Source organism: Dromaius novaehollandiae, chromosome 8 (assembly GCF_036370855.1).
Source record: "Dromaius novaehollandiae isolate bDroNov1 chromosome 8, bDroNov1.hap1, whole genome shotgun sequence".
Taxonomy (NCBI): Eukaryota; Metazoa; Chordata; class Aves; order Casuariiformes; family Dromaiidae; genus Dromaius; species Dromaius novaehollandiae.
Window position 1 is genome coordinate 13,817,684 of NC_088105.1, and position 27,141 is coordinate 13,844,824.

Sequence of the window (27,141 nt, forward strand, 5' to 3'; positions counted from 1 at the left end):
CAGGGGGAAGGAGGCCTCGGGAAACGCCACCCCAGAGGAGCCGCCGTTGCTGCCGGGAGCCTCAGCACTTGGGCCGCGTCTCCCCAGCGGGTCTGCCAAGCCACCGTCTCCCCCCGAGCCACGTTTCCAAGCTGTTTTTTCCTTGCCTCGATTTCACTGTCTAAATGTTTGCTTTTGCAGGACACTGTAGTTAGATTAATGTGTATTTCTTGAGAGCAGGTGGTGAGGGCATGAGAAGCTGCCCAAGGTATGGATGCCCGTGCCCCCTGTTTGCAGCTGCCCCATGGCCAGCGGTGTTTCCCCAGGCCTCATCTGGAGGGTTTTGCCTCCCGCACGCCCTGCCCTTGGCAGCAGGTCTGAGGGCAGGCTGGGGAGCGACGGGACGGAGGTGAGACAGCCCAGCGCCGATGTGACTCCTTGCCCAGGACCACATGATGTTTACGCTTGGCAGTGCACAGCTGCCTGCCAAACATGCCCTGGCCTCCAGGCCTGCCCTCCACGGCAACACGGGGTCGTGTTTTAACTCACATGCTTTGAGTGATAAAGAGCTGCCTGGGAAATGGATTTACCATCCTACAAAGATTTTGGGCCGGGAGAGGGCATCTGCATGAAGCAAGGTGCTGGGCACTTCGCGGAGGTGCTTCCCACCAGGCTTCCAGCTTGGCTGCAGCCCTTCTTCCTCTTTCTCTTCAGATCGGGTAAATGCATCTCAAGGAGTCGTTTTGCAATGAGGAAGTGTTGCACTCCAGAAATGCCGAAGCAGGCAGTTCTCACATGCAAAGCCCCTTCCTCACCCCGCACGGCGAGCAGGGCGGAAAGCAGGGCAGGCATCCGCTCGCCCGGTGGCAGCAAGCCCACGCGTGCCCCGCGGGCTCGGGAAAAGAGCCTCGGGGCTGGGGGGACACGTCTTCCCGGGCCCGCTGGCAAGCGCGAGATTGCTGCCACTCCCCTGGCTAAACACCGCGCCTCGGCTTTTAGAGAGGCAATCTTTGATGCTGTATTTTCCAGTTAAGCCTGCCAGAGCGGTTCTTGTCCTGCCGTCCCTGCTCTGATTTTACACCCAGATATTCTATCAGATTAGTGTCTCCCTTTTAATGCTGCATTACCGCCCGCAGTTGTTACGGCTCGGGGGTCCCCTGGGGGGGGGCAGTCTACGCGTTGCAGGATCCCTCATCCTGGGACACTGTCACACGGCATTACACATCACAGGACTTCTGACCGTCCTTCTCCCGTTCTCCCCCTCTCCATCCCAACCAGCTTATCGCCCCCTGCAACACCCGGGGCGCTTCCGTCCCCGTGCGCTGTTCATGCACCCCGCAGATGCCTGCAGGTACCAGCGTCGCAGAGTCCGGGCTGGACCAGCTTCTCTGGGAGCATCTATTTATGCTCTGCGGGTTGTCCCTTGTCACAGTGAGGGAGCTTTTGATGCCACACAGGAAAGGCAGCCTGCCTTCAGGGTCCCAGAGGGCAGGGGCCACACCAAGAGGAGCAAAAGCCCCTGCAGATGCCCTCACAAAAAAACGTGGGGAGAAAGGTGCCTTTGCGGAGCCCTGCTTGAAGGGCTTGTGGCTTGGACCACTACAGAAGGCACCTGCAAGCCTGAGCAAGGAGGAGAGAGCCACCAGGGCCCTGCTCCCACCTGGGCTTCCCATGCGCTGCACCGAGGATGGGGGTCACCTCTCAGCCAAATGTGTTGGAGGACATTTAAAAATTCTGATTTGGTCAAAAAAAGAAAAGAGAGAGGGAGAGAGAAATGATGAAGTGCTCAGCTGCAAAAACACCCACATGGAATATTTCCTTTTTTCTTTTTTTTTTTCTTTTTTTAATTTGAGGCAACAGAATTATCAGTTGCATTCAAAGGAAAATGTAAAGACTAGTGAAAAACCAGTAACATCCGAAAGCCTCCCTCATTTGGGATTCAAGAAAATGGTTTCTTGCATAATAGTAAATGACATTATTAATTTATTTGGAATTTTCTGAGCCACCGGAAAAGTCTGAAGAAGCACTATTTTGTGTTGACACTGACACAAATTAACCATGACAGGTCGTTCTTACTTTTCAAAATTGTCAGAGGACCAAAAATGCAGTGACTTGTTGATTTGTCCAATTCTGCACCCTGCACAGTGTTTTCCCAGCAAAACCAGGATTGTGCTGAGGCAGAGCCTTGGCCTGGATACTGCCTCTGGGTGGGGGCAAAGTACCTCTTTTAAAAGCAATTTTTACAGACAGCATTTATTCGGAACAAAGCAAAAAGCACTGGCTTTTAAACTTTGATTTTTTTTTTAATAGGAAAAAGGCTTATGGCTTTCTTTTCAAGAAAAGAAAATCTTTGAAAAAGCAGCATTTATTTTGCTGTAATATCTCCAGCAAGACCTTTTGGAGTTCAAGGTATCTGGCTGCCGGTAGACCCGGGCTGCTGAAGGGAGCTCCCATGAACCGGCGCTGCGCCGGCAATCTCGGCTCCACTCAAGGGAAGATGAACTCTACTGCAGGCAGCAGGGAAATCTTGAAGTGCAAGGGAAAAAAAAATACCCCAAAGATGCAAAAGCAAATCTCCATGAGTTAAAGCAAGAATTAAGAGCAAGTTTTCCCAGCCTGGCAGCATCCGTGGGGAAGAGGTGTTGCTGCTTGGCACCCCATCCAGAGGCACTGCACCACAGTGGGTGTCTTGGTTTCAGCATGCTGGCGGGTGTCATGACAGAAATGTCCCTTCTGACAGTGAAATGGGCTCCTGCCCAGCGCTGCAGCCAGCCTCCCTGCCCACCCATCCGTGCTCGTCCGCACGTCTGCTGCTCCTTTTGCTGCTTGCACCCGCTTTTCCCCTTCGAGGGTCAGCGCAGAAAGCAGAGCCACGGCGTATAAAATGCTCCCACGGTCATTAAGCGAAAATTAGTGTTACATAAACAGCTGCTGTTTAGAACAAGCAAACAGAGAAGTCAGGAAAATAATTGCTTTGAAGTGTCCCCGAGACGTTTTATGGAGCTATCATTGATGGAGAGCGCGCTTCACTATCCACTCGTGTAAACGCCCCATTTCGGCCATCAGGAATAATCAGGAGTGTGCCTAAGGAGCTGCCGGGCGTTGTGGGCTCCCCGGCTCCCCAACATGGGGGCTCGGAGCAATCCTGCTGGGCTGGTGGCAGTGGGGAGCTCCCTCCTCAGCTACCTTTGGGGCAAAAATGCTGTCCGCTCCTGTTTTCAGCCGTTCCACCCATCCAGCAGTGGAAACGTATCTCACTATGTCTCTCACCTGTAACAGCATACACCAAGTCCCATTCAGCTTTTTTTTTTTTTACAAAGTTCAAACACTCTCTATGAGCTTGACCTTTCCTAGGCCACAAAAAAAAAAAAAAAAAAAAAGAAAAAAGAATAGAATAGAATAGAATAGAATAGAATAGAATAGAATAGAATAGAAAGACCTTGATCTGTTGAAAAAAGCAGTGTTTGCAGATAAAACAGATGTAGTAAAGCAGGGTAGAGCTTCCTGGACACCTTTTGACATGGTAGTTTGCTCCGGGGCTCTGGAAAGCCGGCGTGCCAGCCGGCAGCTCGTGCCTCGCACCCGCTGCAACACGTGCTTTTCGCACTGAATGCGGCCGATACCAGCAGCGGGAGCGAGCGCTGAGCTTGCCCCAGCAGCACGGGCTGCTGCCATCTCGCTGAGGTTTCACAGCGCCCATTGGCGGCTCCCACCGGGTAGTAGTGCTCCGCTCTCTAATAACAACTTCCAGGAGATTGGGACTCTAGCTATGAAAAGTGCTATGAAATTCATATTTCGTTAGTATTTTGCTACTGAGTGTTTGGTCAGACACTGCCCAACACAGGGGCGGGGAGCACGGTGCCGGACCTGGCTACTCCCGGGGCTTGAGCCCCCCAGAAGCCGCTCGGATGCAGTGCTGTCACACTGGCACAGCCGCTGCCGAGGCTGGATAGCCTTTTCCCCTTTCTGACGGATCGCGGGGTGCTTTTTCTTTGGCTTGGAACAAGATGCACAAAGCTTGACAGATAGCGGGGAGAAAAATTTCTCACTCCAAAAAAAATCATTTTTTATTGCAATTCTTTGCTGCGCCCTAGAAGTCGCTGGGGGATAAACATCGCTCGATGGAGATTATAACAGGCGGAAAGCTTGGGCACGCTGCTGCACGAGAGGCAGCCGGGTGCAGGCGCGGGGCTGGCGGGCAGGTACAGCTCCACCAGCGCCTGAAACGGCTCAGATGCGAGAGCCGGAGAAAAGGCAGGTGCCTGCAGGCACTGAATAGCCGGGCTCCTTCCCACTGAGTGGCTGCGAATGTCCGCCCACGTGTTGCTGAAAATAACTTCGCGTAGTGCCCGTGCACCGGCGTCTGAAACACTTCCTGGGCTTTGCCCTCGGCTCTTGCAGAAGGGGACGGGGAAGCCACGTGGGGCTGTGACAACTCACATCATGCTACATCTCTGTCTGGGGGCGGGAGGGCTGGGGACGGCTGTGTCCCCTTCTGGAAAATGGCATTTTCTTCCTGAAATTTCTGCTGCAATTTCAAGGGGATGGAAACTTCCCCAGACGTCCCTCTGCGGAGCTGTGCAGCCCGGCTCGAGGCGCAGGACACCACCTTCCCTGTGTGCCGCATGGGGGTGATTTGTTAAAGCCTTTGCAGTGCTCTGGCGTTGGGAAGCATGCAGAAATAGCAGATACCATCAGTATTTTCGTGGTAGTTTATCACCGGGAAGTCCAAGGGACACTTCAGGTCATTAGAGAAGGCGAGAAATCGCTTAGTAAGAAAAGTCAGCCTGCTGCTCCTTTGGGCAATTATTCCCAGCCCTTTGGACGTGAAAAGTCAAGGACCAAGAGCGGAGGGCGGAGGCAGGTGAGCGGAGCGCAGAGGCGCCTCCCCGGCTCCAGGCAATGCTGTGCTGTTGCAGCGCTTTGGGGAGGCGGTGGGTGATTCCCGGAGCGGCAGGACCACCGGTGTCCGCGGCTCGTCCCTGCTCCTGGGGCCGGCGGTGGGTGCTCGCCGCGTGCAGGACCACGCGCAGCTTTGGCCTGCAGGAGCTCTGTTTTCGGAAGGGATGCGGGGTCCCATCTTCAAAGAGGCTGCAAGGCCCCTCCATGCCACCACGCTTCTAAGAGCCTCGTGGGCTCATGCCACCAGACAAGAGGAGGAGCAGCGAGGATTAATTAGAGCCGTGAAATCAGAGCTATCTTGGCGCGCGCCGTCAGCGGGACTTGCACGAGGACTGGCCGGAGGCCCCCAGGCACAGGCTGCTCTGGCGGGTGGTGCCGGAGGTGCTGTGCACGGGAGCCCACCTCCGAGCCCTCTGCCCGCGGCGTGGGGGACCTTGGAGGCCTCTGCTAGGTCTGGGGCAGAAGTGGGTGGTGACTTCCTGCTGACGGCAATCTCCAGAGGCATTTGCCTGGCCAATTTTTCTGCCTCTTAGCAGGGGTGTTATTGATGGTCAGCAGAGCTATTTTTTAAAACCAACATGTCATGTAATGCCCAATTCAAGCGTGGCACAGAAACCTGGGAGGCTAAATGCAGTTAATTTGCACAGTAACCTTCCCCAGCCAAGCCCAGTCAAAGACTGCAATCAAGCTGCAGCTGTGGCTTTGCTCAGCAGGGGAGCAGAGGGGGTTGGACTGTAGGTCCTTGGGGCAAAGAGACGCTCAGGGCCGTGGCAGCACTGAACAGCCCAAGCGCCACGGCACCGGAGCGATGCCGGCGCGTGGGACAAGTGTCCCTAGGGGAGGCCCGCGAGGGTGCTGCTGCAGGGCGGTCCCTAGCAGCGCTGGTCGGTAGGAAGGCAGCCGGGTAGTTTTGCGGGGTGCCCTGGGTGGGCAAGCCCTGGGAGGAAAGCAGCTCACCCCTCCCCGCGCGCAGCCGGGCGCTGCTGCCCGTCCCTCTGCTGCAGCCCAGCACTGTCCTGCCGCGGGCCGTTCGCAGCATCTCCTCCGCTCCGCTAATAGGATTTGGGAGCTTAGCTACCTCTGTGCGATAATGACAGTTCACCCCAGAGTCTTTCAGGCAGGGCTGCTTGGCTGCCTAAAAGCCTGTAAAACTGCTAATGAAAACTAATTCCTGCCCGGAGACCGAGGCACACCGCGCACCTCGGGAGGAGTGCTCATCGGCACGCACGGCCACCGCGCTGGCACGCGCTGCCTGCAGAGACCGTGCGCTGCACATGCCGGCGCCGTCCCACTCCTTCCCTGCGGCATGGGCTCCGGCAGGCCGCCCGCGCCAAGGCCGCCCGTCCACTGCGCAGCGCTTTCCCCCGCAGCGTGCCAAGGAGCTGCGGGAGAAGCGTCAGGATGACTGACTGCTGGCTGCAGATCCCGAGCGAGGAGGAGATTTCTAACGGCAGAGGGGTTTTTAATCTCATAGAAAAGGCTTAACAAAATTTAAAGGCTGGAGCATTTCATGCTGGAAATAAGGATGATATAGGCATGCAGATACCTTTGGCCCTCCTATGCCCAAGGCCTGGCATCCATCCTGACGCCCTTGCAGCCACCCATGGAAAAGCTCGCCTTTTGTTTAGCCCTCTTGGACTACTTCTGAAGCCAGTGTTTCCTCTGTCCCAGCTCCCTTCCCACCCGGCCGTTTCCTTGCTGTCTCCTTCGATGGTTCCCTGAGCGCCGAACTTGCCTGCTCTTCGCACCTCATCTCTCTGCTGCAGGCACGCGGGGCTACAGGCCTCCTATCTCTGCTGTGCAAACGCTGCCGGCTCTAGAGAGAGTGGATTTTTACAAAAAAAGATGATGAACTGTGCAATTATTATCCTAATGGATGCGACGCGTTCTCCCCGTACTGACATATAACATATGGCACAAGATTACATCCCTCTAAATGATTCATGCAGTTCATCACCGCTGCGACTATCTGCTCCTTTCCAGAGCACTGCCTTCCCATGCCGCCACGTCCCACGACCTGCCCCCCCACACCTCTCCCCAGCTCCAGCCGTGGGGGAATTTGGGCAGAACCTGGGGGGAACACAGAAGTTTCCAGCTCCTTTGGCCATTGCAGTCCTGGGTAGGGGCCAGGCAACTTTGTCTGTCCTACCAGTCACCTTCACCCCTGCTAATTCGGCAATGCCCCTGGCTCACAGAGCAGTTGGGTCATTTGTCTTCATTCCTTGCCTTTGGGCAGCACCCTTTGACCAGGCCAGAGAAAGTGGAAAAGAGGGTGCAGAGCTTAACCTGGAGGAATGGGCGAAGCTGGGAAGCTGTTAGACTAAGTCCCTGGGCTCTGGCCGGACGCCAACTTGGGACCCTGAGGAGCGCGGCGCTCCCGCACGGGTGCAAATCCCAGATCGGAAGGGTGCCTCTGGCCAGGGCTAAGCAGAGGGAGGCAGGGAGAGGTCATCTGCTCCTCAGCCCAGCAGAAGGGACCAATATGTCGAGAGGAGAGAAATGAGACTGTAGGGGAAGAGATGAGGTGGTTTCACTGAGCTAGGCTTTGCCTAAACAGAGAAGAAGCCAGGAGAATTTTAGACGAGGGAGAGCTTTGCACAAGTCAATGCAGCTCCCAGGAGTGCATCAGTCCCTCCCAATCTCTCCCCCTGAGGCCACCTTTCCCCCTGCGTTGGGGTGTCGTAGGTAGGACTGGAGAGGAAGCAGCTCTGTGCTACCACGCAAGAGCCCCCACTCCCTGGGGGTCCCTGCGTGCCAGGGTAAGCAGTAAAATCAGGCAGGGTTTCCCTGCCCCCAGCTCGGAGGCGGTGGAGAGGCCGTGAGGAGGGAGCCCTTGTGCCCCCACAGGTGAGATGCTTGGAGCAGTTTGCCCGGGAGAAGAATAGATTCGTCCTACAATGGAAAATTCCTTCCAGGAAAAAGTAGTCATTGAGATGCAAATTAACCGTCCTCTCCCTGCACAAAATAAACTCATTTTCCCTGCACAAAGCTCCAATAACCTATTTGTAAGAGCACTGCTCAACAGAGATATCTCCAGCTCCCCAGGAAAACTACCACACATTAGCAAGGAGCAGCGTATGGGAACAAAGAGCAGCATCCCGGGCTTGCTTATCCTTGGGACATTTGAGCAAGGAATTAATACAACCTAACTTTTTAAATTCACACATTTTGCTGGGGAACTTTAAATAGGCTTTTAATATAGGAGCCTGGTCTGCAGCATGTGAATCCAGAGCGCCTCTTGGGGCATATACCAGCAACTCTGCTTTAATAGAAAAGCCATACTATGATGACACACAAAACCTGGTGTTAGGGGAGACAAAGTCTCTATGTTATATACTGTTCAGTTATAACCAAGATCTAATTATCCCATGAATTCTGTGATAATAGAACTGATATCCAATTATACAAGAAACTATGGACAAAAAGCTCTGTTAAAAAGCTATTGCTCATGCTGCAAGTTAAGTACTCAAATGTTGGTAAAGGCCAGATTTGTGGTTCCTGTGCAACTTTAATTTTGCTCCATGTGCACCGAAATGAGAGAAGAGCCCCAGGAGAAAGGAGTAAGTGATCATTTAACTAAACACTGCATCATAATGTAAATGGGGGCAGAATGAAGGTCAAACAGACTACCATAAAACTAGCATTTCCTAATTCCTGAAGCTTGAGCTAGCAGCCTTTTAACGGAGACTTTGGGGAGATTTTCCATCCTTTTTGTCCCCCCCCCCCCCCCCGATGGCTCTAAAAGAGGAAAGGCACAAAGAGCCTTTCTGTGCCACTGTCCCGTCACGCTACAGGTCCCCCGTGCTGCTGAGCCCCTGCCGGCTCCTGCCCGGGCGGAGGAGCAAGGCTGGCAGCCCCAGCCCTTGATTACCTCGACAGCCTCAGCTGGGGTTTCTGATTAATAAACCTTAACTGACAGATCTACCTCCTCAGACAGAAGTTCTTGTTATCCAAATTGCTCCTCTGCCGCTCCGGGCCTGAATCATTTGTCTCTTTCTAAATCATCTCTAAAGGCCATCGGTTGCCTTCAGAGCCGTTTCTAGCCGGTTCGTCCTCTGGGGCGTGCTGCTGGCTGCAGCCCGCGTGCCACCCTAAATGCCACTGCCCTGTCCAGCGCTGTGCTCTGACACGTCTTGTGCTGCAGCCGCTGCGGGCTGCCTAACCTGCTCTTCCTCCCAGCCTTCGTCCCGCCTGGAGCAGCCACTCCTCCTCGCACGGCCGTCCCAGCAGAGGGGAGCAACCAGCACGAGCCCAGCTGCCTCCGAGAGGCCCCGCGGGTACCCATGTGCTGTCTGCAAAGAGCCCGCCAAGTACCCAAACGGCATTTCTGTTAGCTTCAGGCTCACGTGCTCCCAGGGATCAGCCGTGAATCATTTAGGTGCGTGAAATTAAATACAGCCCAGCCTTGCAGCTGCCTGGGCTTCTGCGGAGAGCTGCTGTCCAGCCTGCCTCGTCTCAAGCTGTGGATGTCTCATACCAGAGTTGGCCTCTAACCATGAACTGCACAGTGGGACCCAGGTCTCGCCTCAGCCCTGGTGAGTTTGGGTAGGAGAGAGAGTATTTCAGGCTATGGCCAGCTGCCAGCTGGAGCTACAAGCCGAAATGGCCGCCAGAAGCTCACAGTGCCCAGGGAAGGAGGGTGGAGGGAAGAGCTCCCCATCCGAGCCTGGGCATCTCATCTGCTCCACCGGGCTCCTCAGAGGAGGACCAGGACTTTGCAGGCATGCTTCAGCTCCTCCAAAAACACAGCTGGGCTCACCGCCTGCTTCTCCCTGCCAGGGAAACGTCTCTCTGCACCTCCCCAGGAGAGGAGCGGAGCTCGGGGAAGGGGTCTGCGTGGCGGGAGCCCCAGCCGCAGCCGAGGGGACCCCCCGTCTCATGCCGGCGCTGGGGGCCTGGAGCGCCCTCACCGCGGCTTAGGGGCCAGTTGGCCAACCCTCAGTCAATCTGGTGGGTGTTTTATTGATACCCATCGGGTCTTCCTGGCATCCAACAGGCATCCCGATCCCCACGAGGGCTTGCGCAGCCCCAGCAGAAACGCCTCGCAACCGGGGGGCTTCTCGCCACAGCTCAACACGGGAGCTGCTGGAGGAGGGTTATTTTCCATAATGCAGGCCAGACTTCTGCCAACTATACCACCGCCTGTAATCCTTTATTAATCATATCCCATACTGTGTTGTCAAGTGTTTTGTCCAGACCCATTGATTTAAAAATATTTATCTCCAGTAAATGTTGTTTAAAGTCTTTCTCAGTTAAAAACAAACTGGGAAGAATTTCCCCCAGCAGAGAAGTGAGAGGAGTAATTAGCAATAAAAAGCAAAATACAACAACAGCCAGAGTGGGAAAATAGACAGCAATCGATGTGAAACGTAGAAAATTGATCTGGGAAGGGAAAGCAACCAGCAGAAAAAACTCTCTGGTCCAAGGGGCAAGAAAACAGCAGAGAAGGGATTTTTCAAGCCTGCGGTGCTTCAGAGGAGCCCGAGCAATGGGATGTGCTCTTGGGAGCTAGAGGCAGTCGCCGAGAGCGACGTTGACTCAGAAGAGGCGGAGGCGGACAGTAACCATCGCTGTTTTGCTTGCAGGAAGCAGGCAGAGCGCCCAGGCCAGGCTGGACTCGCCGGCTCCCCAGTGCCAGCCCCAGCACCCGCAGCCGGCCCGGCCCCTCCACAGGCTTCCCGCAGCCCGCTGACCTGGCCCCGTTTGCTCCTTGGCAGCCAGCTTCACCTCCAGCCATCGCTCCGGATTCAACAGCACGTGAATCCTCCAGCAATACCTGGGGCAAACTGAGTTTCCACCCCAGGAGCAGGGGACACAACTGCTCGCGCGCCCTTTTGAATATCACTTTTTCCCCCCTGCCCCGAGCTGTGGCAGGAAAATAATCTAAGCCCGTCATGGCTGGCCGTCTCTCCCGTTTGCACCAATTAACATTCAGGAAAGTCTGCCCTGGGAACACGCCGAACGCGGCACTGCTGGCGCCTCCCCAGCCATTCCCCTGCCTGCTCCGGCGGGGCCGGCGTGCCATGGCTCCCAGGACCTCGCCGGCCACATCATTCCAGAAGTGGGGAAGCCTTCTCCGGAGGAAAGGACCCACCTGGTGGCCTTGCCATGAATGCGAAGCGCAGGGCTCACACCAAACCAGTGAAGCACCCTTCTCCTGCGGGGACCATCTCTGCGCACACCAGCACCCGCCAGCTCCTGCGCGCCACCCACGTGCAATTGGCTGTTCTTGGCACTATAAATAATCTTTCTCTCCACATATACCTTTCTCATTGCATTCCCCGGGATGCAGAGGCATCTTTGCTTCCCGATGACTCACCCCCGCAGCTGAGCTCCCGCACGCGCGGGTGATTCCTCGCTGTCCCTCGGGGCGCGGGAGTGACTCCGGCCGGGCCGGGCACGCCAGCCGAGCAGGGCATCGGGAGGCTTGAAACGCTCCGGCTTCCCTGGTGCCACGGGGTGCAGAGGGCCAAATTCCCCACGGCAGCTTGGGGCCGTTCGTGTCCCGTACGTGGCAAGAACCGTCCACCCAGGGCACAGTCACCGCCCGGAGAAGTGGAGATGGGTTTGGAGATGGGGAAGAAATTTCAGGCAGGGGGCTCTTTTTAGTAATTTTCTTTGCAAAGAGGAGAAAAGAGGAAAGAAACTAAAAAAAGAAAAAGAAAAAAAAGATAAGACAGAAGCACATTTTCTCTTCCCTCCTACCAACAGGAGAAAGGAAACCTTGCCGTGATTTATCTCCACATTTTACAAGTCCAGGAAGAAAGCACCAACATACTGCTGTGTTTTCACCAAACGCTTCCCTCCTTCCTCCTTAACCCCTTGCCATCTGAACGCATTACTCGGCTCAGAGCGTTTGTGTCCCTCGTACAGTGAAAAAGGCATTGGGAAACCCGTGCGCCCCTACCCATGAGGCCTGACGTCCCGTGGTGCCAGGAGCAGCACGGAGGAACCGGCTCCAGGGGTTTCACCAGCACGGATGTAGCACAGGCAGGCACCGGGAGCGTGAATAAAAGCATATTCCCAGCACTGAAGGCATCTTGGAAGCCAGGATAACGCAATCCTCCCCATTATCTGCTTATATAAATGCTATATATATATTTGTAGGTATATAATATACATAATTATATACATATCATATAGTATTTATTGTATGTATTTGGCTATTTATAATGACAGCCACTAGCAGGCACGAAGAAATGTCTTGATGGAAATATTGCACTCAGGAGAGCCACTCTTTCAGCAGCAGCCGTGAAATTCAGAGCCATTTTTTCCCATTCCATTTAAGGAGATACCAATAAAAAACAAGCACAAAAACACATTGTGGTCCCATTTTTCAGTTAGATGAAAGCAAGAATTACACCATTTCCTAGGAAAGTCACAATCCAAATGCCCAAGGTTTGAGAAAGAATTTTTCCCCTGAAACTGGCTTTTGGAAAACAACAATTTTCATCAGCATCACCTGGGGTTTTAAATGGGAGAAGAACATAAGTTTTTTCAACAAATTTTGGAAAAATCAGACTTGTAGATCATTCCCAGGCCTTCCCAACCTACCTGGGAGCACCAGCCCAGACACCCACCACCACCCCCAGGCCAGGGCCGCCCAAGCTGGCTGCTAATTGGGAGCTAATTGAATCCATCTGCAATTACCCTGTCCCTGGTTCTGCTTCCACCCTGGACGGCTGCGCTGCTTCAGGCCGAGAGCAGCATCCGAAATTATCAGCATTGATTCCCTACGGCTCTGTTTATGAGGCCAGAGGGCTTCCCCAGAGTAATCAAACCGAGCCAGAAATCGCATTAAACCCACAAAACAAACACTGGTGTTTGCAGCACAAAGCCCTTCCGGTCTCATTAAGATCAATTAGCCTGTCTTGAGCAAATTTCTCCCCTTCGTTCTGCTGCGCCTGGGCCGTTAAGCCCATCCTCCACCGAAACACGCTCACCAGAAGACGTGCAGGTGACAAATGCCAGTGCATCCTTGCGGCTGCTGCTGGGCAGGCAGACCGCTCTCGCCCAAGCTGCTCGCGAAGATGGCTGCAGCGGGAGAGGCGTCCCGGCCGCGGCCCTCGCCCCCTCCCCTCCCTGCCAGGGACGCGCACGCCTCTCCTCCTCCCGCCGCGCTGGGGCAGCTCGGCCCGCGCGGGCTGTGGGAGCCCCCTCGCCGGGGCTGCGTTAGCGCCGCGCCACGTCTGTCTGCAGCCGCAGCACGGCCTGCCAGGGCCACCAGTCCCAGCCGGAGCGGGGCAGCCCGGCTCGTCGCTGCTGCTGATTTACACCGGGCATCTGCTGCGAGTGCAGAGAGGAATACATTCAGGCAGCATAAATCCATGCAGCGAGGTGCCCCGGCAGCCAGCGCCGGCTCTCCAACCCGCCCTGGAGGGTGGGCAAGCTCGGGCACCAAGCCAGGAGGGCTGTGCGCGTCGCCGCTCTCCGGGCCATGAGGACCCTGTGCAAATTCCCAGCCGGACGTCAGCGCCCAGCGGCTGGTGGTAAAGCAGGCACTGCAACCATAGCTCTTGGGTCTGCAGCCTCCATCCCTTGCCTCCGTGCTGTTTAACACCGGCCTGCCTCCAGCCGTGGCTGAGCATCACGCAGAGCAGGGCAGACGTGGCTTTCCTGAGAGCCGGCAAGGAAAGGAAAGACGTAATTAAACTCCTGACTCCGGCTGCAACCGCTGCATAACGAGATTAGCCCCGGCCCCGGACTGCGAGCTTCCTGCAGGGCGGGCAGCGTGCCGGTCCTCTGCGGCCGCGGCAGCGCCGCCGGCTCCCCTCCGCAGGCGCTGCTCGGCCGCGGTCGGGGCTGAGCATCCTCTGAGCACGCTGCAAAACATCCCCTCCAAGGGGCGCGGGCCGCAGGTGAAATTTGTCAAGGCACAATTACTGGCAGAGAAAGGATGTGGAGGCCTGACTGCAGACAGGGCGTCCGAAGATGAGCCAAACCACCTTCGTGTGGCAGTGCAACCCTTCAGCGCCGGCGTCAGGGGACAGACGCTGTGGAGGAAGGACTCAGCGGACAAGCGCTTGCGTTTCCCCGCTCCACGCTGCTTGGGTGTCCCCCCACATTGGAGCCAGCAAGGCAACACATGCAGCAGCCTCTGAGCTGCAAGGCAGGCAGGTAACATAGCAGCGGGAAGCACTTTCGGCTTTGCCAGGTCTCCGTCCTGGCTCTCACGCCACAGGGATGCCCGGGTGCCGGCTGCGCGAGAGATGCCGAACTCCAGACATCATGGACCCCTGTGGATCCGCAAGACACAGCGGCTGCTGGCAAGCACCCGGCCCTTGGACCCAGCTCAGGGCGTTGGAGGCAGCACCCGTGGGACCCTGCAAGCACAGGGACCCTGCAAACAGCCCCACCGGGATGTTGGTCTTGCTGTACTGCAGCCAGCAGAGCTGGGAGGGAATCGCCCTGTCGGCTGCCAGAGCTGCCGGCAGCAGGAGACCCCCACTAAGCGCTCAGCCCGTGCAGAAGAGCTGCGCTAACGACCCATGCCTGCACCAGTCCCGGGAGAAACCCGCAGGGATCCACACTGGAGGGTGAGACGCGTGAGGCCTGTTTGCAAATGGACAAAACCATCAGCTGAAAAATTGAGCGTTTGCAACTAATTATTTTCAGTTACTGACCAGCTTTACGGATGGTTGAATAATATTCATCAGATAAATTATTCATGATTACTTTCCACTGATCAGCAAATCAATTAGCCACAAACCTTTCTTCAATTATTCATCCAGCTCCAGAGGGATAAATGGGTGGAATTACGACACGGGTAATGAACTAATGTGTATTTCCAAACAGGGACCCTTGAACTCCTTATGCCTCATTCTGGACTCGCTCAAATGACCCAGCACTTTGCTTAATAGTTGAACTCTCCTGCGTTCACATCCTATTGAAGGTGAAGATGAAGGCGCGAAAGCCATAGAAAAACAGAGGGCAGAGTGGGAAGACAGAGAAGATAGAATGAAAAATGGAGATTAGAGGGAAAGAAAGTCTCTGGTGAGCAGGAAATGCCACGTACTCCACGAGAGCACCAGCTCTGGAGGAGGCTGGGAGCGAGTAGGCTTGCCCACATCTGTCCTGGAGCACATCGCTTAGTGCCCCCGTACGACCCTGGCAGCACACACCTGCAGGCACGAGGCACGCGGCCATGCTGTCGGACACGCGCCTTGCCGGAGAGATTCTGCAGGGGTCACTGGGAACTGAAAGCTGGGACCGAGGCCAGGCCAGCTGAAACCAGCACCCAACCGTCGCGCTGCTGACAGACGCCGGTGCCCCTGCCGACGTCCGCTGCGGCCAGGCACGCTGCATCGCACGCGAGCTCTGGGCAGCAGTAACGGGGTGAGCAGCCTGCGGGGCGTTTGAGGTCAGACGTAGTGACCTGCAGATCTCTCTGGCTGTAAACTCCACGGATCTGGGCGTATCAGAAAGCTGTATTTCTGCAAATGAACCTCTACAGTTATAATTCACTGTGCAAGCACTCTTAAGCCAAAATTAAGGTGTGTTGACAATATTAAGCCGCACAGTAAATGCAAGTAAGAGTTATTAGACTAATGAATAGTCAGATTAGCATAAGAGCTGGCTTTGCCCGACTGGAGTAGTGTGGCATAATTCAGCGTGTGATGAGTGACCAGGAGGGCACAGAGAGATCTCTAAATTGCTTCGCACTGCAACACTTCACATCACAACTGTGCCGGTGCTCCAGCTCACAGACGTGAGGCCTACCTGTCACAGCTGGTGCGGTCATGAGCGCCTCACAGCAATCTGTGGTATTGCTCATTAATATAGCTGGAAATTAAGGTTATGGCCGGCCTGCAAAAGTAGAGCAGGTCCAGATGCAGGAGGGCATGCAGAGCTCCTTTTCCTGCAGGGTTGCAGGGACAGGTGCAGGAGCAGCAAGGCACCAGAGGGTCTCCTGGTGGGAGTCCCTGCCTCTATTGCCCCGGCTCTGGTGCTAGGCACTGGCACTGGTTCTCCTGCCAGGACTCTGTGCTCTTGCTTTAGTTTCACTGTGTGATAAACCTTATCCATAAACCGCATCCCCCAGAGATGCCCTTTCCCTGGTGGGACACTGCATCCTCTGTTAGCAGAGAGCAATCATCTCTGCCGTAAAGGCCACCAAAACACACACCACTAAATCCTAGTACCTTGGGCAGCACAATCAGTGCAAACTGTGGCTCAGGCTGCAAGTGCCATTCCCCCCGGCAGGCATTGCAGGGACGAGTGATACCCTGCCCTTTTCCTCGGAGCAGGTCAAATGCCTGGAAATAGCCCGTCCTGAAGCAAACTCCGTCCATCCGCGCAGCTCAGGGACCCAGCGCGCTGCTGCTCGGCAATCGATGCAGCGCCGAGGGCAAGCCGCTCGGCCGCCTCTGCTCAGCGCCGTGGGGAGGGCTGCCTTCAGCACTGTGTCTCTTCGCCACCTCTGCAAACACAATCTTTTCTGGGTCCCGCTAGAACCGGGAACCCACTTAACCGCTGGCGAAAGCTGCGGTTTGTAAGGATTGGGCGTCTGGCACTAAAGCAAGGCTGAGGAGTCGCATGTGATGCTGCTTTAGCGCTGCAGCAAGGCAGAGCTTCTGCTCGGGGTGTCATTACCCCGGGGACCACACAGGGGAGCGAGCAGCCTTGTCCAGCGCTGTGTGCTGGAGCCGCCCGCGAACAGCAGCAGCCCGGCCGGGGAGGGACGGAGGGAGGCGGGGGGATGCCCTCGGCCAGCCTTCGCACCCCACTGCCGGGTGTCATGGCCCCGGCAGCATGTTACTGCAGGGAAAGCAGGGGGTGCTGCGGGGAGGGCCAGACTCGAAGGGGTCGCTCCGAGGCAGCGGCCACGAGGCTTCCACGCTGCCCTTGCCTTGGGGCAATGCCCAGTCTCCACCCTCGCAGCGGAAAATAAAGGCGCTGCATACTTTCCTCGAGGTTTGTAATTCTATAAAGCCACCGCAAACACAGCTGAGCACCTTGCCTTCACACTTCAAGGCCAAAACTCTCCCTGGAAATGTTGTGAAGGAAGCAAGCTGTTTTGCAAAGTGATTAGAAGTTACGGAAAAGGAAAGATTAAACACAAAATGTCACTAGACATCACCACTGGGAATGGACGCATCTGTGTAAAATACCAGGAAACAAAACCTGCAAAGGTGAGCTCGTTCTGGAAACGCAGGGGCCTGCGAAGCTTGGCCTCAGGCAGCTGGGGTCTGGGGGCAGAGGGGCAGGAAGGTCTGTGCCCACATACTGCTGCAGCTGGGCACGTGAGCCACTATCGACAGGGAGTCGCATCTGCCAGGGGAACGGTGGGGCAAAAGTGCCTTCAACAAGCCATGAAATCAGGGCCCGGGGCAAACGCAGGTGGCTGAGTCTGCTGTCAGGGTGGTGAGAGTGTTAAAGGCCCTGCCGATGGTCCGGGTACATCTGAATCCCCTGCCTTCCCCGTGCCTGCTGCGGTCCTTCGCAGTGGCAGGGGAAATGCCTTGTAAAAAGAGACACAGACCAAAAAGACAGAAAGGGGTCTGGAAAAGGAGAAGGAACAAGGCACAGGTGGAGCTGTGAGGGGACATACGTGATGCTTCACATGGGTGGGTTTCACAGAGCTGAAGCGGGTGAGGAAAACTTGCACCCCAGGGTCCCCAAAGAGCTGTCCATCCACTGGGGCTCAGACCCTCTCCCAGGGAAACGGCGGTTACAGAGTCTCGTCCCCAGTGATGAAGGCAGCACGCTGACCTTGGGACCGGCTGCTTGTGGGTTACGGGGCTCCGCACTGCCGGAAACGCACAAACCAGGCCTGGTGTTTAGGATAGGACTCACTGCAGTTTAACCACTGCTGTCAAAAGCTGAGTTGTGCGGACTGAAGAGATGGTCTCATGGCATCAGTTATACAGGTGAACGCAGGTCAGGGATTCCTGCTGCCCCTGATGTCCGTATGAGTCTCCAAAAGGAGGTTCCACAGAAGGGCAATGGTGATGGGGGGTGAGGAAGAGTTTCAAGAGCAGGTACAGGACCAGCCAGGTGTGGAGGGGAGAGGAGGGAAAAGGAGGTAGTTTTATCCACGTGAAAATCTTGAAATGGGTCTAGATACAGTGAGGAGTCAGATGGGATCCAAAACCCATGCTGTCTGTGGCGGATGTGAGACTGTGCCGTGGAGCACAGCCTGGGAGAGGGACAGCATCCTACACTCTGGGGCTGATCACAGCTGCCCAGGATGGGGGTGAGCATGGGGGATGGGGGGTCCCAGACACCCGGGGTGATCTCGGCTCCCCAGGACTAAGGCAGGAGTGAGGGGTCCCAGATGCCAGGGATGATCTCGGCTCCCCAGGACTAAGGCAGGAGTGGGGGGTCCCAGATACCCGGGGTGATCTCGGCTCCCCAGGACTAAGGCAGGAGTGGGGGGTCCCAGATGCCCAGGTGATCTCGGCTCCCCAGGACTAAGGCAGGAGTGGGGGGTCCCAGATGCCAGGGATGATCTCGGCTCCCCAGGACTAAGGCAGGAGTGGGGGGTCCCAGATGCCCAGGTGATCTCGGCTCCCCAGGACTAAGGCAGGAGTGGGGGGTCCCAGATGCCAGGGATGATCTCGGCTCCCCAGGACTAAGGCAGGAGTGGGGGGTCCCAGATGCCCAGGTGATCTCGGCTCCCCAGGACTAAGGCAGGAGTGGGGGGTCCCAGATGCCAGGGATGATCTCGGCTCCCCAGGACTAAGGCAGGAGTGGGGGGTCCCAGATGCTAGGGGTTAGCTCAGCTCCTGGGGTTGGGGCTGGGGCCCGGGATCTGGGGCTGCTCTCGGCCCCGCGAAGGGGAAGGGGGGCAGAGACAGGACTCGCGGGCTCCGGGAGGCGTCCTAGCTCCTAGCAGTGGGGATCCCCACCGTGGGGGGGGCAGGCTCCGGGGCGATCCAGCCGGGGGGGCGAGGGACCGGGGCTCCGGGAGGCAGCGGGCCGGGGCGGGCGGCGGGGCGGGCAGCCCCCGCGCTCCCCCCGCTCCGGCGCGCCCGCCCCGCCGCCCGCCCCCAGCGCGCCTCCCGCGGACGCCGAGCGCGGCGCGGGGCCGCGGGGCGGCGGGCGGCGAGCGGCGGCGGCGGCCCGCAGCCCCCGACGGCAGCGGCGGCGATGCGGCGAGCGCGGGCGGCGGGCGGCGAGGCGGGGCGGCGGGCAGCGCGCCGGGGGCGGCGGGCGCCGCGGGGCTGAGCGGCGGGCGGGCGGCCGGGGCTCCGCCGCCGGCCCCGGGAGGGGGGCACCGGCCCCCCGCCCGCCCTGCGCACCGCTCGGCGCACGGATTCACGGCGCGGACCGCAGCCTCCCCCGCAGGTAAGGCACCGCCGCCCCCGCGCCGCGGCCCGGCCCGGCCCCGCCGCGGGGTGCTCCGGGCTCGGCCGCCCCTGCGTCAGCGCCTCCCCCGGCTCCCGACCCGGGACAAGTTTCCCCGTGGCGGCGGGGAGGCTCCGGTCCCGCCGGGCACTGCTGCCCCCCGCCCCCCCCCCCCGGCATCGGCTGCCGCAGGAACGGGGCTGCCCCCCTTGGGGCTCCGGGCGCTTCCCCCCCCTCCGCTCCCCCGGTCGGCGGCGACCGTGATGCCGGGGCTGCCCGCGGCTCCCCCGCGGCTTCCCTGCGCCGGGGCCGCTGCCCGCCACTGCGCTGCGGCGCCCGGCACCGCCGCCTCCGGCCGCGCGGGCCCGGGAGCGGGGAGCCGGGTCGGGGCGCCGCGGGGAGAGGCGCAGCCTCGGCGCCGGTGCTGGTGCGGGGTTGCTGAGCCGGGAGCAGCCGCTGTTGCTTTCGGACCAAACTTGGCTCCGGGAAGCCTGTGCGCGGCCGGGGAGCCCACGCGTGGGGCCGGCGGTGCCCGGGTCCCCGCCGGGCATGGCCCGAGCCGCCCGCGCCTCGGGGGCTGGCGCTGCCGGGGGCCGGGCGTCCCGGCCGGCAGCGGGCTCGGGCTAGGCCTCGGGCAGAGGATGCCGGAGCGCCCCGGCTCATCTCCTATCCCCCTGAGGGACTCTGAGCCCCTCCAGCCCTCCTCAGCCTGGCCTGGGCACCGGCGGCTGGCCGCGCTGGGAGGCGGCTGCTGCGGGAGGGATGCTGCAAGCCCGGTCAAAACCCTTCCCCTCTGCAGCCGGCCACCGAAAGTGAGCCGGGGAGAGGTCATACAGCCCAGCAGCTCCAGGCTCCCCGGGCATGGGGGAGCGAGGTTTCAGCCCTCCCTGGTGGATACCCAGTGTGCTGGGAGCGGGACTGCTCTCCGTCCCCTTTCCTAACCAACGGGCTGAGGTGCTACCCACTGAGACCTGGCTGTGCACATGACATGTGTGGGGACTGCTGCGGGTGGTGGGTCTGGGGAGAGCCTGAGCAGAGCAGCCCGAGGTGTGACAGTGCCCGGTTGTCACGTGCGGGTTTTACTCGGGGACTTCCCTGCTCCTGGAACATCCCTGTCTGCAGCCTTTCCCCCTCTGCCCTGCGTGGTGGCAGGCTGTCCCCGTGCATCGGGCAGCTGAGCCGTGCAATGGGGCTGTGCCTTCGTGTGGGCTGGGGCATCGCTCCACAGCTGCGCCGCGCCGCTGAGGAAGTCGTGCTCAGGCTGGCGCATTGGCAGGGGATCGTGATCCAGGGCTTTGGAGGAGGTCCAGTGCTGGCGTCCCCGCTCGGCACTTGCCCGAGGGGCAACAACCGCGGGAGGGGAGCCAGGAGCGCCTGCTAGAGCCGGGAGCTGCAGTCAGGCTCACGCTGTCCTCACGGCTCCTGGCAGTGAGGTGTGAGCGGAGAGAGGCCGGGTCCCCTTCCTATTAGGGGGCAAAGGGGAAAGGATGTAGACAGGACAGTTTGAAACCCCTGAGACAGATAACCTAGTGTCTGTCGGGCCGCGGGGATGCTGTCCTACGGTCCTGTGGCGCACCAGCTGCGAGAATCCAAGCGGCATCGTTTGGCGTAACGTGTGGGACCCGGCTGCTGTCCCTGCGGGAGGTCCTCCCCCAGAAATCCCCTTCTCTGGAGCGTCACAGATGTAAGATGAAGTAAGCACAGATCCTGCAGTTTTAGAGCTCTCTACAGGTTTTGCTGCAACCCACAGTAGACTGGGCTGAATATAAAATGGGTTTATCTCCGTTTCCCAATGCGAAGCTTTTGCCGTCAGAATGAAAACAGATGTTTGGCTGCCTGTTTAAGCCAGTTTTGCAGAAAATCGCCACTAGTTAAGACACTAGCGGCACTAGGGACTCGAGCCCTGTCCCGTTTAACTCCATGGCCTCAAAGGCTGCCTGAGCATAACTGTTCTTAAAATTCCTCTGAAATTTGGCAAAGCCAGGATTTCTGCTGAAATGGTTCTCCCCCCGTTAAAAAATACTAAGGGAAATAAATATAAGGCAGTACACAGCAGCGCAAGGGGGGTTTCACAGCCGTGGCGGAGGCTGCGAGCGTGGCTGGGCACCGCTCCGCGCTGGTGCTCCCGCCGGGAAGCGAGTGCCCTGGCAGCGTCCGTCCCGGTCCCTGCGCTGCTGTGCGCTGCCGGTGCTCCAAGGAGCTCTTCAAAGGGAGGCGGAGGAGGATCTGGGCCCTAGCTTCTCTGTCCTCCTGCTGTAGAAAGGCAGCGGTGGGATATCCCCTGGGAGCGCTGCGTACAAACACATGCCAACTTGGGGAGTAGCACTGGTTATTGAATTATTTAGCGCGTAGATCCAGAGAAAGAATATTTTCCTATTCCCGTTTTTCTACTCTAATAAATTGATAGATTGCTACTGATGGTTTGCTGTGTGCCCCTTCAGGGCACAGCCCTAGCGGTGCGTTGTGGCAGAGCTCATCCTTGTCTTGCTGGCTTCCCTTTTGCTGGTTGCACCGTGCTGGTGCCGCAGGGCTCCGGCCAGGACGGGGCCCCATTAGCCCACGGGCAGCGTTGCGGTCCTGCAGCAGGCTCACGGTGCCCCGCGTCGTGTGCAGGAGGAAGGGAGCCAGCTCGCGCCGTCCTGGAGAGCAGTGGCATTTGCTGAGTTTGTTGACTCAAAGCTATCTGGGTGCACTCGCTCTGCTTTCACAGTTTGCTGTTGTTGCTTTGACAAGTAGCTTTGTATGTAAATAGAGATTTCTGCAAAACTTCTGGGAGGAGCAGCTGGCAGTTGAATGGCCATGTGGCAAAAGTGCACGCGCATGTGTGTGTGTGCGCGTGTGTGTGTGTGCGGGCGTGCATATCAGTTGCAATCTAACAGAAACAGGAAAACATGCAGCGTTAGGGAAGTAAGGCAGATCTGGTTGGCTTTCATCTCTCCCCATCCTTTGTCAATAGATGTTTGCATTTCCCCTAAGGCAGTTCTTCCCTACCTGTCCCAAAAGCAAATCTGAGGCGGGAGAGCAGAGGGTGTCCTTCTCACAAAGCGTGGGGTGTCTCTGCAGGTCTGGAGAGAGGTCAATTCAAAATATTTGGGAGGGAAAGCTCTTATTTTGAGGTAGCAGCCGTGGGCCTCCGGAGGCATGCCCGTGCAGACCGTGGCATGTCCCGACTCCTGAGCGCGGGGATGGGGTCCCTCCGGCTCTGCCAGTGGGCCAGCCCGCGCGGGTTGTCCTTCTGGAAGGGCGGGCAGGAGGCGCTTGCAACCATCTCTGGTCGCACCAGGTTGTGCAAGCAGGTGCTTGAAAGCGGTCCAGCATCGCCCACGTTCGACGTGGTCAGGGACCCTCGTGGCTCCTGGCTACCAGCCACCCGAGTTTGGGGCCTGCGCATCCTTCTTCCCCCCTGCCCCGAGCTGGTGCGGGAGCTGCTAGCGCCTCGGATTTGCAAACAGCCCCCGGTGTGCAGCAGGGTGGAGGACTGCAACTGCTAAGGACGCCTCCAGCCCCGCGGAGACGCAAACAAAGCAGGATTTCACGAGCACTCTAGCAATAGCTATTAGCTGTGCTAAAGAGATTACCAACTCTGCAGGACTCATCAAGTGTTTAAAACATAACTCAGGCATCAAAGGCAGCTCTTACAGGCTCGCATTTTCACATCAAGTAACTGAAAATTCCTACCCAACTTAATTAAAACATCCACTAGGCTTCTTAAATGCAGAAAACAAAGGCTTTTCATTTTCCTTAAGCACCAAGCCATTTTAAGAGAGGAGTTTACAGAAAAGTATGCAGACTTCTTTGTTAGTGAATCACCTCTGCTGAAGTCTCACATCCCCAGACCACTGTGTCTGATTAATCTCAAGCTTTCCAAAAAGAAAATAAATATGTTTTTTTTCCTCCTGGCTAGAGACCACAGAAGAAAGATGAAAAAGTGAGAAGAGCTTTGTAGAGAAACTTAGACAAGAGGGTGGGGGAGTGTCAAAACCAGACCTATAATAGGAAACAAGTCACTGAAGAGCTGGTGAAAGTACCTTTCATCTTGAAGGATCCAAAGTGCTCTGCAGCGCATGAATGCACACAAGAGCTGGAAAATAATCAACAACAACTAGCATCATGAGATGAAGTCACCACCCTTCGTGGCAGCAGAATCACCGCAGGCAGGTCACCATCGCGTTGGTTTTGTTCTTTACCCACCACCATCCCTGATGGCCTTTCTGGTTGCTCTCCATGCTGGCTTTGTTGGCCAAGCTCTTCTGCAATACCGTGGCTGTCCTCTGCCCCTGCTGCGTGCTCGGTCTGTCCCTGAGAGCAGGGCAGTGCCATCATCACCTCCCATGGTGTCTTGATTTCATTCTCCTTCCCCGTGATGTGCCCAGGCTGGTTGCATGGTCCCCGGGCTTCAGCGTATATCCTGCCTGGACACTGTCCCCTGGCTTTCTGCCTCGGAGGTCTTACCTGTTTTGGATTCCCTTACCTATTTCAGGTTCCCTTACCTATTTCAGGTTTCCCTGGAGGCAAAGGAGCACTCTCTGCACAAGGTGTGACTGGGATAGTGATACTAGAGCTACGAGCACATTAAATACAGTATTTAAACTTTACTAAATGCTTTTATGGCATCTATAGAGGCCTTGAACATTTTAGGATTTTATCCCATTACGTTAATTTTGATGGTTTTGATCAATAATGAGTTAGCAGGGAAAAAAAGTATTCAATAGCTCATCTCTCTTCTAGTGTGTATGGGAGAGATCGATACCTGCCTTTGTCTATGTCCCGCGTGGTCGGAGGGTCTCCGGAAGGGCAGTGCTGAGAGGTGCCATCAGCAGCAGAGCTGCTTCAACTGCATCTCGCCAGGCGAGTTTGTTACACACCTGGCCTCTTTCGGCAAGTGGTTTGCATGTGGCGGGGAGGGGGCAACCCTGGCTGCGTTGGCCGTCCCGTGCCGGGAGCGTGCCCGGGAGGAGCGGGGAGCCGGCAGGGCCGGGGGCCGCGTGCGTGGGGGACTCTGCGAGCATGGACTTTATGCCTGTGCGTTCAGGGCATGGCTGGGATGCGAAACGCAGGAATTAGGAGGTAGGCAGGGTTTTTACATTAAATGTTTATAGCACCTTCCTCGCTTTGTGTCTAGACATAGCTATAAATGAGGGAGAGGGCTATTACCTAGGAATAAAACTGTTGAAACCAGCCCTGGAGAGCTTGTTGTTCTCTTTCCAAGGAACTGGGAGATTCCTTATGATTAATGTAACGGTATCGGGGGCTATAAACTCACCACAGTTGGGTACTGAGTCAGGGGACACGCTTACAATGTACCTGCCACTTGCAGCTGAGACTATGCATTAACTGCGGCCTCTCGCCAGCCCTCGGCAAGTCCTAGGGCTGCGGCTCGCTCACAGATCACTGGGTCAGTTCCTCCGACTCCACCACCAGCAACGGTGAAACAAAACAGGCCAGCAGTGGCCGAGGTATAATTTATCATTGCAGCGGTACGGAGGAAGAGAGGAGAGGGGGAGGCCGTGAGCAGAGCCCGGGCCGTGTAGCTCGGTAGGAGACTGCACCTCCACTCCCGCGGACTCCAGGAGCCCTCCTGCATGCGCAGACGGCCTGTGCCACCGCCGGTCGCGCGAGCGAGCCTGGGGTGCGGAGCTGCACGGCAGCTCCTGGGAACTGAATCCAGGCTCCCAACCCCTGTCCCAGGCCTGAATATCAAGAGTTCTCTTCATTCCCGGTAAATACAGGTGGGAGCGCTTAGACTATAGGAGTCTCTGCTCTTTTGGATGCAAATTCTTCTGCCCAGGTCCAGCACAGCGGGGTCTCTGTCTCTGCTTAAGGCTTTGCAGTACTGTCGTAATAGCAGCGAGAGTAATGAAGAGGATAGACTCGCTGGAAAGATAGCGTAGCAGCGACTCGCAGACAGGCTCCTGCCAGCGTCTGCAGCTTCAGCACAAAGCTGCCTGCAGCTTATCTTTTTTCTGGCTAGGAGAAACCTACCGACAGCAGGTCTGAGTGATGGAGTGTGGCAGCAGGGGATGTCTCTTCTGGGTCCTTTGACTGCAGGGCTGTCATTCGAGGATGCAAAAGGGAAGGAAAAGGGTCCCACCAGTAGCTGGGGTTTGTAACTCTGTGAGGAGAGGGGGCTGCAGTTGTGACCTACAAGCAAAGGACTCTCGCTTTGTATTAGCTGCTGGCGGCCTCCCCCCAGGGCCATTGCATTGCTCAACGTCTCTCTTTTTTCCAGTCCTTTGAACCACTTTTGACCTGGAAACTTTTTGTTTTTCTGAACGCTGACCTCTCAAGTCACAGAGGTTAGCTCTAGAAAAAGGACGTGGGTTCAAATCCCCCAGCGAGGGCCCGCTGGGAATGAAACCCCCAGACGTGGATCGAAGGAAGACCCTGGTGCAGGGACGGCTGCCACTCTGGAGGGCCGGCAGCAGCACTGGCTCTGCGCTGGGCTGGCGCTGCTTTCACGGAGGCCTCCCAGGAGCTGCCGCCAGGACTCTCAGTCGCCCTGCTGGAAAGGGCGTTTCTCCATACTGGGGAATGCAGAAAGACGGTGGTGAGTTTCTTTGATGTGAATTTAACAGCTTCCCATCTCCTCACCTCTCCTTGTGGAAACACGCCACAGGCTCCGTGCAGAGGGATGGTTTGGGGCAGGCTGTTGCAATCTGGATGGCCCTCCCAGTTGATCCCGCAAAAGCCCAGGGCACGTAAAGCTGTGGTAGGTGCCTCCTGACTGAGAAGCACTTCAGCATGGCCAGCGTGGCCTATTTTTTCCAGTTAAACGTGTGCACCTTACCAGCCCGCTGCAATTACAGTAGTTAAACCAATATAACACCACTATCTGGTCACCCTGAGGCTGGTATCATAGTGATTTGGGCTTAGTTCAGATTGCTTCTGGGCAGCATAAACTATCTGCAAAGAGACATAGAGTGTAGACACGGGCACAAAGCCACTGTAACCCAGGGGTTTTGAGTTCATCCTCCTCTTCCAGACAGACAACGCTTTGAAGGGGGAGCTGAGGCCCTTCCAGCAGGATCTTGAACCACTGGACATTGAAAGAGGGCTTTCCCTGTGTCTTAGACACCTCTTGGGATGTGGGAATTACCACTCAGAAGCGCCTGGTGCCACCAGCTATAGAGTCAGTGCGTACAACTGCCTTTTAGGTCACCAGCATCAGGGGTGATGGAACCCACCTGTCCCTGCCTGGAGTGTGGGGTCTGCATCCACTGCAGGGACCCCAGGGCAAAGGGTTCATTTTCAGAATTGTGGAGCTGTCAGAGAAGCCAAGAGGAGGGAGACTGAGCATGAAAGCACAAAGAAGCGAGCAAAGAGGTGTCAGAAACTGCGTGCAAACAGCAAATTTGCGTGGCAAACAAAAGCGAGCACAACTGTTGCTTAAGCGGTTTGATGGCATGACAGGAGTTCCCTGACGACCCCACAATCGTTTTGTTGTTGAAAGCCAGCGAGGATAACTACATGGTTGAAAATAAAATGGCTGTCCACTTGGAGCCACACTGCAAAAAAATTCTGAGCTGTACAGTCGGTGCTTGATGGACAGATAGACTGAGGGAAAAAAGGAGCGTTGGAAAGACAATGAACTGGCCCTACTCAGTATTAAGGGCACCTCTATTAATACCTCAGAAAACATTAATAAATGATTCATAGCTGTTTGCAATCACTCATTAAATGCAGAGTAATGACCCTTAAACATGACCTGTCGCGCCAGATGCCCGCAGCCCTCCTGGGAGGGCATGGAGCAGCATCTCGCCCTGCTCACAAGCCAAAGGGGAGATGCGCGGGGCAGCACGGAGGACAGCTGGCATGATGCAGGCTGCGCGGGGGCGAGCTGGGTGGTCAGCCACGGGCAGGGAGCCTGCGTCATGGATGGGACTGTTGACCCTGGGGAAGTTTTATTGTGCAACTGCCTGCTCTGAACTGTATGAGTGATCCTGAGGGCCGAGGGGAAGCGAGCCGAGTCCT

At 57.0% G+C, this 27,141-nt stretch overlaps 1 protein-coding gene and 1 long non-coding RNA gene across 3 annotated transcripts in view; both read left to right on the forward strand.

Moving 5' to 3' along the window:
• Nucleotides 1-18,867: 18,867 nt before the first annotated feature.
• TMEM121 (transmembrane protein 121) overlaps nucleotides 18,868-27,141 on the forward strand; it is a 45,478-nt gene continuing 37,204 nt past the window's right edge. For both annotated transcript variants that reach the window (XM_064515730.1, XM_064515731.1), the window contains exon 1: nucleotides 18,868-19,170. The gene's annotated coding sequence lies outside the window, so the exon portion shown is untranslated. The remainder of the gene's footprint in view (nucleotides 19,171-27,141) is intronic.
• On the forward strand, nucleotides 24,876-26,836 carry LOC135329105 (uncharacterized). The gene is made up of 2 exons (XR_010390322.1): nucleotides 24,876-25,717; nucleotides 26,153-26,836. It is a non-coding gene; the product is annotated as an uncharacterized LOC135329105 (long non-coding RNA).